This window comes from Cupressus sempervirens, chromosome 6, assembly GCF_028749045.1.
Source record: "Cupressus sempervirens isolate cs-2001-9-10 chromosome 6, ASM2874904v1, whole genome shotgun sequence".
NCBI classification, from domain to species: domain Eukaryota; kingdom Viridiplantae; phylum Streptophyta; class Pinopsida; order Cupressales; family Cupressaceae; genus Cupressus; species Cupressus sempervirens.
Window position 1 is genome coordinate 146,497,195 of NC_143123.1, and position 12,796 is coordinate 146,509,990.

The 12,796-nt window shown below is 33.5% G+C and overlaps 1 protein-coding gene across 1 annotated transcript in view; it reads right to left on the reverse strand.

The window, feature by feature from the left end:
• Positions 1–612: 612 nt before the first annotated feature.
• Positions 613–12,796, reverse strand: part of LOC149551649 (uncharacterized) — a 107,361-nt gene continuing 95,177 nt past the window's right edge. The window contains exon 4 of the transcript XR_016352786.1: positions 613–726. The gene's annotated coding sequence lies outside the window, so the exon portion shown is untranslated. The remainder of the gene's footprint in view (positions 727–12,796) is intronic.

Consider the following 12,796-nt stretch of genomic DNA (forward strand, 5'->3'; position numbering starts at 1 on the left):
TTTCATCCTAACAGATGCAAACAGACTTTGTAAACAAACAATCTACTAAACGAGTAGACATTTTTTTAATTCTATTTGCTTTAAGGTTGTAATCTGTATGATATAATTTTGCATTTTTTCGCAACTAGTCCACATTCACAAATTAACAACTATTCATTTTTGTTTTAGTTTTTAATGTATATTTAAAAACTGCTTCCAGCAAATGCATATATTCTTATCAAATACTTAAAGCTATGTATTGATCATGATACTTTATAGAATAACATAAGCTTGAACTTATTAAGTGAAAGCAAGAAACTCGTGCCATACAGAAAATGACGACAGTTAGTAAAACAATAACAAAAGCCTAAATCCTAATATGTTACATAGTGACCTAGTCTTTAGTCAAGAACATTCCTAAGCTTGTTCGGATTTCATTCATAAGACTTTTTTATGAGTCATTGTCTGTAACCATGGACCTCTACACTACAAAGAAGAAATCAAGTATGCAACTACATACATACATACATACATACATACATACATACATATACATATACATATACATATTGAAGATAAAATTTAATGTCAAAATACAAATTTGAATTCTAGTTGCCTATCTAATTTTTATTTCACAAACCTGAGATGCGAAGACAACTGAGTTATGTGCAAGAGATAGCATATATACATTTTTACATAGTAGAAGATACCCACAGTGTATTTACATTGAATGCCCAAATGTGATGCCTGCAAAAATTGGTAACATGATTAAGCATTGTAATTGACATTTAATAGAGAAGATGTACTTGATTTTTATAATTATAAATAGGCAGGGATGAAGAAGAAGTACCTTTGGGCATTATTTCATGCCCAGTTTATTGGTTCATAAGGACTGCATATGTGATGGTGTTGTATTGGTTAAGAGTGTATGTGCCACTTGCTGAAAAGTCTCAAAGCATAAATATTACTTCTGATTTGTCATCAATGTATTGCTAATAATTTATGTTTTTAAGAGCAGGAAGTAATTGTCGCACAATATTGTTTTCAACAGAGCAATGAATTGGTTGTTGGTTAGCATTTGTGATAATTGCTTGCAAGTACAATCAATATTTGTACGAGACAGTTTCATCACATCGGTTGCAGTGACCTTTTTCTCTGTCAAGTGCTCCATGGCTTTCAAATTCGTAGTTACATTTTGGATATAGAGCATGGAATTGACTTGAATATGGATTTTCCACAGCTAAATTTCCCATGACCTATTTACAATGTGCTTGTAATAGTATGCTTTAAAACATGGAAGATGAAATGTTGAATTAAAATGACAAATGATCTAAAATAACTTACCTGAATTGAAGTCTACAGTAGCCCATGGAGTGCATTTATTGTTATTTTGTTATGTAGTTTGCAGATAAAAGTTGTTGGATTTGTCTATAGAGCTAGTTTTTGATCTTTTTTTTAGCTATGTTTCTAAAGATCAATAATGGTATTTCATTTCTTTCAAGTTGTTGGTGTATCTGAATGTATTAGGGCATGAAACTTGAATGCATATATAGCTAAACACAAATAGCAGAGTTAGTTAATAAAGAATTATTTTCATAGATTTATCAGTGAAGTTGTTTGTATGAGCTTACCATTGCTTTGCTTATATCATTGTTTCCATCTTTGATTTCAAGCACATTTTGAGTACCTTTTTGTATGCTACTAGAACAATAGCACCAATTGTTCTAGTGGAGCAGTCGGCCATGCTTGTGAGTAACTACTTTATAGTTGTACCAAGAATGATTTTGTATTCGTGCAATATAGCTGGTATTGTTTCAACCATGCTAGAATCTTTTAGAACTAGTATGCAGTCACTGTCTCCTTGATCAAAATTTGTTTTTGGTGCTATGTCAAAGTCTACCATTCTTAATGCCATGCCTCAGATTATTTTACTTTCATATTTGTTGAGAAGGTTGTTGCCACTGACATTTAATGTTATAGTAAGCTCTCCTTTGGAATTTGTAAGATCAGCATGTAGAACTTCAGGTGTTCTGGTTACTTTGTCCAAGAAAGCTTTGTAAACTACCAAGACATCACCTTTGAAACTTTGTCTTGCTTTTTTTGCATTCAGATCTTCTATTAATATACATGGTTTGTTGTCAGTAACTGGTTTATAGTTGTACTAGGAATGAATTTGTATTCATGCAATATAGCTAGTATTGTTTCAACCATGCTAAAATCTTTTAGAATTAGTATGAAGTCACTGTCTCCTCGATCAAAATCTATTTTTGGTGCTATGTCAAAGTCTTTTATTCTTAATGCCATGCCTGGGATTATTTTACTTTCATATTTGTTGAGAAGATTGTTGCCACTGACATTTAATTTTATAGTAAGCTCTCCTTTGGAATATGTAAGATCAACACGTAGAACTTCATGTGTTCTGGTTGCTGTCCAAGAAAGTTTTATAAACTACCAAGACATCACCTTTGAAACTTTGGCCTGCTTTTTTTGCATTCAAGATTTTCTATTATTAATACATGGTTCGTTGTCTTCTTTTGTCCTATAATAGTTAAAAGTCAATATTTTTTATTCTAAAATATTTGCAAGGATGAAAAGATTGGAAAGTTTAGATTCAAAATACCTTTTAGTGAGTTCCTAGTGATCTTCTGGTAGTTCACTTGGTAGTCACTTTGGTGGAGTCATTGTTGTTGTAAGCATAACCCAAATTAGAGTTAAAGTGCATATAGTTGAATGAATGTTGCAAGATGGTCTGTCCAGTATGCTTCAATCTTGTAAATGGAGCATGTACTTACTGATGAATTTGTCCATACATGGTCAATGAGTGGTTTGTTTATGCTATTTGTGTTAGAATTCTTTAGAATAACTAAGAGGAGGGATGAATCAATTATTCAAGGTCCATATGTACAAATAAAAAAATTTCACTTAGCTTGGTAAACCCATTAAACATTCATATCTATGCATGCATCTAATCTTATCACTAAAACTTGCGGGTTACTGTTAAATCAACTTGCAACAATAAAACATGAAACATAAAGATTCATCAACACACTTGACACAATGATTTAACATGGAACCCCAATTTGGTAAAAACAACAGTAATATGCTACTCCTTTTCACTCTTCTAAAGTGATGCCCTATAAAAGGCCAACCCTGTTAAAGATTACAACACACATTGTTAAATGTGACCTTGTTAAGGGATTTCAATCACCCTGTTAAAAGTGAGCCTTATTAGAGGACTTTAGGTCATTCACATGGAATGCCACCCTATTAAAGGATTTTCAAATGACTATTAAGTCAACCTTAGTCCAAAAGATTTTACTCTAAGGCGATACAATTGTTAGAGAGTAACAATAGAGCTTTGATCTGACACAACTTACAACTTCTCTTGCAAATTTCAGATCACTGTTCAGTCCTCAATCTTGCTTGACTTTCATACTTTTTAGTTCTAACAACTTGTTCACCCTTCAAGCATATATCTTCTTAAGCCTTCTTGCTCAGTACACCAATGCAGTCTCTTATTTGGTCACTTGACGAAGCAGATTCCTTGACTTCTTGTCTTCCTTCTTTCCTTGTGTTTCTAACCTTCTCTTTTCTCCTTTCTTCCCCCTTTTTTTCCTTCACGACCAGACATTCCTATAAATAGGAAATTAAGATACTTTGTCATTTTCCATCGTATATTTTAGGGTTTGGATGGATTAGGTAGAATATAATGTATCTACCTCATATTCCATCTTTATTCTAGAAACTTATCCTAGAATCCATTTGAATTCACCTAGAAACAATTTACCTCAAATTTTGTACCACCAGCTCATCATCCTTATCTTCCACCTAGTTCACAAACTTTAAGAAAACAAACTTATCGGCTTAGATTTGGTGAATTTTTGACTTTTCTAATAATGCAACAACTCGGCATTATCAATCTTCTAATGCTTGACACATGTTGCATTGTCCAACATCAACTATTTTACTCGGCACACACTAGAATTTGCTTTTACTCCACTCCAACTAATTTTCTACTTCGCTTGTACTAACTTTGCTCGGCACCTACTATCAACTCGGTCAAGCTTTGCAGACAATCTCTGTATAACTTGTTCTTCTAAAGTTTCTAAGTGTAGCCAGCCTTTGTAACCTTAAGAAGATTATCAATTCATCATTTCACCATTGTCTCAACTAATCCTTGTACTTCATTACATAACCATAACTCAACCTTTCCTCTAAGTGCTATTGTTACATCTGATTGATTAAATCCTCTTCAATCAATCAACTAAGTGATAGTACTTGGATCTTATAAGCAATTATCTTACCAGCAAATAGTAGGTTTATAATTAGTGACAAAACAATGATTGAAACATATTTTCTACTTCAACAGTCTCCCTCTTTCAATAATCTCTTTCAACAATGATGTTTTCAATCAAATCTCAACAATCTCCCTCTTTGGCATTGATTGCAAGCCAAACTAATCAACTAAGTCACCTGATTGGTAGAACACTTTGTTTGACCAAACTAACTAAGTTAAAATAGTAAGACAATACCAATCAAAATTTCTCCCTCTGTCAACATCTTCTATTAGGTTACAAATTTTTTTCTTATGACTCCCCCTGAGTTTCTTCTTGTAACTCCCTCTTACTAGGTAGATTAAGAGTTCTTCAGCAAATAACTCCCTGTAAGATAGCAATCTCTTGATGTTTGCTTTTCTTCTGATAAGCAGAATAACTCTTTCTCCCTCTGATGATGTATCAGTTCAATGCTCTTTCTCCATCTGATGGTGATCAGTTTAATGATCTTTCTCCCTCTTTGACAACAATGCGAAAGACATATCATCTTTTCATCTCAACATGCAGATATAGAATTTTGCAATATCTTCAGTTTCTCCCTCTGTCACCTTGCTTGTGACTATTTTGGAGTTTTAGTATTTTAATTACTTCAGGCAGTACCTAAAGTAAGATCCTCTGCATCAATTTGTGTCATTTGGCAATGAATTTGTTTGATGCAGGGTAGTTCTCATGTTACATAGATAGCCTTTGATAAGGATATCACCCCTGACTTACCTCTTAGATATTCATGTGCATCTTTAGGTAATGGTTTTGTGAATATATCAGCAGTTTGTTCCTTTGAGTTTACATATTCCATCTTCACTTCTTTGTCTTGAACTAGCTCTCTCAAGTAATGATACTCAATTGCAATGTGCTCTGTCTTAGTGTGCATCACTGGATTCTTTGATATATTGATGGCACTAGCATTGTCACAATAAAGTATCATTGGTTCAGTTATTTCTTCCCTCATTCCTTTAAGTAGTTATTTGATCCATTCAATGTTTGTGCAGTTTGTAGCAACAACAACATATTTAGCTTCAGCTATAGATTGTGAGGAACAACTTTATTTCTTGTTAGTCCATGTAATTAATCTCTCACCTAAGAAAACTGCTCCTCCACTGGTGCTCTTTCTATCATCTATGTTACCAACCCAATCAGCATCAGTGTAGGCTCTCAAGTCAAATTTTTCATTATTCTTGTAGTATAGGCCAAACTCTTATGTTCCTTTCAAGTATCTCATTATTCTTTTCACCGCCATTAAATGATTTTCTCTAGGATTTGTAGAGAATCTTGCAACTATCTCAACTGATAATGCAATATTAAGTTTTCTATGTACAACATATTACAACATTCCAATCATTGACCTATATAGTGTTTGATTAAGCCGAATCATCATTCTTTGATAGTTTGTGTGTTGTTATCATATGTGTACTTATTAGTTTTGAATCCTCCAATCCAAATGTTTTAATATTTTCTTGATGTACTTTGACTAGGTGATAAGTATACCATAATTCAGTTGATATACTTGCAATTCCACAAAGAATTTGATCTCCCCAAACATTGACATCTCAAATTCAAATTTCATTTGATTAGCAAAATCCTTGCATAAAGTATCTTGTCCTCCAAACATTATATCATCGATAAAGATTTCAAATAATAGAATACCTTTACTTTTTTCTGTCTTTATGTACATACTGATGTTACCATTAGTTCTTTCATATCCTATCTTCACAAGATACTTATGAAGTCTTTCATACCATGCTCTTGTTGCTTGTTTCAAAGCATAAAGAGCTTTGTGCAGTTTACATACCATATCCTTGTTGTTGTCATCAAGAAATCCTTCTAGTTGTTCTATGTAGACTTTTTATTCTAGTATGCCATATAGAAATGTGGACTTAACATCCATCTGATAAACTTTGAATCCTTTGTAGGCAAGGTATGCAAGTAGAGTTCTTACTCCTTCCAATCTTGCAACAGGGGCAAATGTCTCCCCATAATCAATTCCTTCCTCTTGTGTATATCCTTTGCAAACCAGTCTTGCTTTGGTCCTTGTGATTTCATCATTTTCATCTAACTTATTTCTAAATACCCACCCGGTGCCAATCATATTTTTGTCTTGTGGTCTTGGAAGTAGACTCCAAGTTTTGTTTTTCTCTATCTGCTCAATTTCTTCTTCCATGGCTTTGCACCAGTCATCATCTTCTAGTGCATCTTTTACTATCTTGGGTTCTTTCTTGCTCAACAAACATGATTCACTTCCCAATCTATTTCTTTCCATTGGTCTAACATCTTTATTTCCAATGATTTTATCAACAGGATGGTGTCTTCTAACATATTTTTAAAATCTTGGCTCAGCTCCAGTTTTTCATTTTGTCTTTCAGCTTCAGAGTCACTATGTATATTTATGTTAGGTATCTTAGTATCTCTTTCATGTACACTAACCTCAGAATAAGAATGTACAGTTTCTTCATTTTGTAACTCGACACCTTAATGCAGCTCAATTCCTGATTCAATTCAACATTCATTGACTATGACTCGACAGTTACTGAAACTTTCTGTTGATTTCCAACTTGATTTTCAGTTTCTTCTTCAATAGGCATTCCTTCATAGAAGTATACAAATGATTTGTATTTTTCTGACCTTTTATTCAACATCATGAACTTCTGTGTATTCATCAAAATTTACATTTACACTTTCCACAATTTTGTTAGTGTTAGTATTTAAACAATTGTATGCTTTACTTCTTATGGAGTAGCCATGGAATATACCTTCATCACCTTTTGCATCAAACTTACCATTTCTAACATCTTTAAGAATGTAACATTTGCTGCCAAATACCTTAAAGTATTTTACATTGGGTGAGTATCCAAACCATTATTCAAAAGGTGTTGAATGAGTACCTTTCTTGATTTGCACTCGGTTTAGGGTATAGATAACTGTGCTCACAACTTCTCTCCAATATTTTAGAGCAACATTCTTCTCCATCACAAGTGTTCTGGCACAGTCCATTATTGACTTGTTTCTTCTTTCAACAATTCCTTTTTGTGGAGGGGTCCTAGGTGTAGATGTTTGTCTTTTGATTCCTCTATCATTACAGAACATTTCAAACTCATTTGATGTGAATTCCCCTCCTTTGTCTGATCTCAAACATTTCAGACTTTTACCAGTTTCTTTCTCAACTCTTGCCAAGAACCATTTAAACATTTGAAAAGTATCTAACTTTTGCTTTAGAAACATGATTGTCATCATCCTAGAGTAATCATCTACAAATAACATTATGTACTTGTCTTCCTTGTGGCTTTGTACTTCTATTGGTCCACACAAGTTAGCATGAACAATCTCTAGTATCTCTTTAGAGGTATAAGTTTTTCTTTTCAAGCTTGACTTAGTCATTTTACCTAGCTGACATTGTTTGCACATCACATTATCAGGTTTTTTTGGCTTGGGCAATCCTCTAACTTTCTTCATGTTACTGATGCTGATCAAGTTATCAAAGTTAACATGACATAACTTTTTATACCATAGCCACACATCATCAAATTTGACAACAAGACAAGTAGCATCCTCTATATCAAGGTAAAATAGATTGCTTCTAGTTTGATCTCCTTTTCCTATCAATTTCCCATTTGTGTCATATATCTTGGTAGTCTTGTTTCCAAATTCAACTTTGCATCCCACATTGCTTAGTTGTGACACACTCAACAAATTATAATTCAATCCTTCAACATACTAAGCATTGTCACATGGGATCATTTCTGTGAGTTTGATGGAACCTTTTCCTTTTATCGGACATGGAGCATCATTACCAAATCTAACACTATTTCCATTATAATAGTTTAAGGTAACAAACTTACTTTTATCTCCTATCATGTGATGTGAGCATCCACTGTCAATGATCCATCTGTCATTTTTGTTTACACAAGTCACAAGTGCAGTTGCCTCATCTTCATTAGATTCGTCCTTCATTACAACATAAACTACTTCATCATCATGTTCATCAGAATAATCCTGTTTCGCAATGTAGCACTTCTTGCCTTTGTCTTTGTAATCCTTGTCTTCATTTCTTCTACCTTTGTATTTGTCACTTCCTTAGTAGTTTTTCTTTTCTCGACATCTAGCAGCAATATGAACAATCTCATTACAATTAAAACAAATGAACTTGTCTTTTCCTCTTTGGAATCTTCTTGCTAGCAGTGCTTCTAGTTGCTCAATTCTTCGTCATCAGTATCATTATCACTAGACACATGTTTTATCTTTATTTTCTTCTTCTTCTTCTTTTCATCAAAATCTTTCAATAGCAACTTAGCCTTGAAAGCAAATTCAAGAATCTCTAGCTTGTAGTTGTCAAAATTAAATAGCTCAAAAGTAGTGAATCTACCTACCAGACCTTCAAGAGTTTGATTATACATCTCAATTCTTAGATTGCAGATACTCTAATAGCATAAATAGGCAGTAGCGTTCTTAAGACTTTGCTTAAAACAATATCATCTTCTATTTGACCAGTAGCTCCTCTTGTTGCACTAACTACTTCTTTTATTCTAACAACATATTGAGCAATATTCTCGCCTTCTTCCATTCTCATGTCATCAAATGTTTTCTGCTCCATAGATGGTGTGCAGGGCATCCTAAATTTTCTTTGCAGTGTCACATCCTTTGATGTCATCAGCTTTTGCATAGCTAAGGGCAAAGGCAATATCCAACATCGCTTGATTGTGTTCTTTCATTTTCTTCATATCTTCAACAATAGGAACTCCAATAAGATCGACATGTTCTACTGAGATGGTAGATTGTGCATGATCTCCTATTCCTCCAAGATGTACTCTCATTAGAATTTTCCATGTAGGGAAGTTGTCTCTATTAAGCTTGGGTACTTTTCTTTTGGACATCTTGATCTTTGTGCTTCTAGTACCTTCAAACTAGTCTTCTTTAGTAGATGGCTCTGATGACAATTGTTAGAATTATTTAGAATAACTGAGAGGAGGGGTGAATCAATTATTCAAGTTCCAGATGTACAAATAAAACTTTTTCACTTAGCTTAGTGAAACCATTAAACATTCATATCTATTTATGCATCCAAGCTTATCACTAAAACTTGTATGTTATTGTTAAATCAACTTGCAGCAATAAAAACATGAAACATAAAGATTCATCAGCACACTTGACACAATGATTTAACGTGGAAACCTAATTTGGGAAAAACCACAAGTAACGTGCTACTTCTTTTCACTCTTTTGAAGTGATGCCTTATGAAAGGCCAACCCTGTTAAAGGTTACACGACACTATTAAATGTGACCCAGTTAAGGGATTTCAATCACCCTATTAAAAGTGAGCCATATTAAAGGACTTTAGGTCATTCACTTGGAATGCCAGCCTATTAAAGGAATTTCAAATGACTGTTAAGTCAACCTTAGTCCAAAAAATTTTACTCTAAGCTGATACAGTTGTTAGAGAGTAATAGTAGAGCTTTGATCTGACACAACATACAACTTCTCTTGCAGATTCCAAATCATTGTTCAGTCCTCAATCTTTCTTGACTTTCATACTTTTTAGTTTTGATAGCTTGTTCACCCTTCAATCATATATCTCCTTAAGCCTTCTTGCTCAGTATGCCAATGCAGTCTCCTATTTGGTCACTTGATGAAACAAAGTCCTTGACTTCTGATCTCCCTTCTTTCCTTTGTCTTTCCTTATCTTTATGATCTTCTCTTTTCTCCTTTCTTCCCCCTTGTTTTTTGCTTCAAGACCAGACATTCCTATAAATAGGAAATTAACATACTTTGTATTTTCCATCGTCCATTTAAGGGTTTGGATGGATTAGGTAGGATACAATGTATCTACTTCATATTCCATCTTTATTCTAGAAAGTTCTCTTAGAATCCATTTGAATTCATCTAGAAATGGTTTACCTCAAATTTTGTACCACTAGCTCATCATCCTTATCTTCCACCTAGTTCACAGACTTTAAGAAAATAAACTTGTCAGCTCAAATTTGGCGAATCTTTGACTTTTCTAATAATGCAGCAACTTGGCATTATCAATCTTCTAATGCTCGGCACATACTATGTTGCTCGGCATCAACTATGGTTTACTGATGCTCGACACATATTGTGTTGCTCAACATCGACTATTTTACTTGGCACACACTAAAATTTTCTTTTACTCGGCTCCAACTGATTTTCTGCTCAACTTGTACTAACTTTGCTTAGCACCTACTATCAACTCGATCAAGCTTTGCACACAGTCTTTATATAACTTGTTCTTCCAAAGTTTCTAAGTGTAGCAAGCCTTTGTAACCTTAAGTAGATTATTAATACATCATTTCACCATTGTCGTCACTGATCCTTGTACTTCATTACATAACCATAACTCAACCTTTCCTCTAGGTGCTATTGTTACATCTTATTGATTAAATCCTTGTCATCAATCAACTAAGTGATAGTACTTGTATTTTATAAGCAATTATCTTACCAACAAATAGTAAGTTTGACATCAGTGACAAAACAATGATTGGAACATATTTTTTGCATCAACAATCTCCCTTTTTTCAATAATCTCTTTCAGCAATGATCTTTTCAATCAGATCTCAACAATCTCCCTCTTTGGAAATGATGACAAACCAAATTGATCAACTAAATCCCCTAATTGGTAAAACACTTTGTTTGACCAAACTGACTAAGTTAAAACTGTAAGACAATACCAAAAGGAAAACTTGTATCAAAATTTCTCCCTCTATCAACATCTTCTATTAGGTTACAAAATTCTTTCTTATGACTCCCTTTGAGTTTCTTCTTGTAACTCCCTCTTACTAGGTAGATTAAGAGTTCTCCAACAATTAACTCCCTCTAAGATAGTAATCTCTTGATGTTTTCTTTTCTTCTGATCAGTAGAATAACTCTTTCTCCCTCTGATGATGTATCAATTCAATGCTTTTTCTCCCTTTGATGGCGATCAGTTTAATGATCTTTCTCCCTCTTTGAAAATAATGCCAAAGACATACCATCTTTTCATCTCAACATGCAGATATAGAATTTTTCAATATCTTTAGTTTCTCCCTCTATTACCTTCCTTGTGTCTGTTTTGGAGTTTCAACATTTTGATTACTTCAACTAGTACCTAAAGTAAGATTCTCTGCATCAATTTGTCTGTCATTTTGTCAATCAATTTGTTTGATGCAAGGCAATTCTCATGTTACTTAGATAGCCTTTGATAGGGGTATCATCCCTGACTTACCTCTTAAATATTCATGTGCATTTTTAGGTAATGCTTTTATGAAGATATCATCAATTTGTTCCTTTGAGTTTACATACTCCATCTTCACTTCTTTGTCTTGAACTAGCTCTCTCAAGTAATGATACTTGATTTCAATGTGCTTTATCTTAGTGTGCATCACGGGATTCTTTGATATATTGATGGCACTAGTATTGTCACAATAAATTATCACTAGTTCAGTTATTTCTTCTCTCATTCCTTTAAGTAGTTGTTTGATCCATACAATGTTTGTGTAGTTTCTAGCAGCTGCAACATATTTAGCTTAAGTTGTAGATTGTGAGGTACAACTTTGTTTCTGGCTAGTCCATGCAATTTTAATCTCTCACCTAAGAAAAGTGCCCCTCCACTAGTGTTGTTTCCATCATCTATGTTACTAGCCCAATCAACATTAGTGTAGGCTCTCAAGTCAAACTTTTCATTCTTCTTGTAGTATAGGCCAAACTCTTATGTTCTTTTCAAGTATCTCTTTATTCTTTTCACCACCATTAAATGATTTTCTCTGGGATTAGCAGATAATCTTGCAACTATCCCAACTGATAATGCAATATCAAGCCTGCTATGTACAACATATTGCAACTTTCCAATCATTGAACTATATAGTGTTTGATTCACTTCAGCAGAATCATCATTCTTTGATAGTTTGTGTGCTATTATCATAGGTGTACTTACTAGTTTTGAATCTTCTAATCCAAATGTTTTTAATATTTCCTTGATGTACTTTGACTGGGTGATAAATATACCATACTTCAGTTGATATACCTGTAGTTCCTCAAAGAATTTGATCACTCAAAACATTGACATTTCAAATTCAAGTTTCATCTGATTAGCAAAATCCTTGCATAAAGCGTCATGTCCTCTAAACATTATATCATCAACAAAGATTTTAGATAACATAATACCTTTACCTTTTTTTGTCTTTATGTACATATTGTTGTTATCATTAGTTCTTTCAAAATCATCTTCACAAGATACTTATGAAGTCTTTCATACCGTGCTCTTAGTGCTTGTCTAAAACCATAAAGAGTTTTGTGCAGTTTACATGCTATATCCTTGTTGTTGTCATCAACAAATCCTTTTGGTTGTTCTATGTAGACTTTTTCTTCTAGTATGTTATTCAGAAATGCAGAATTAACATCCATCTAATAAACTTTGAATCCATTGTAGGTAGCATATGAAAGAAAAGTTCTTACTCCTTCCAATCTTGCAATAGGGGCAAATGTCTCCCCATAGTCAA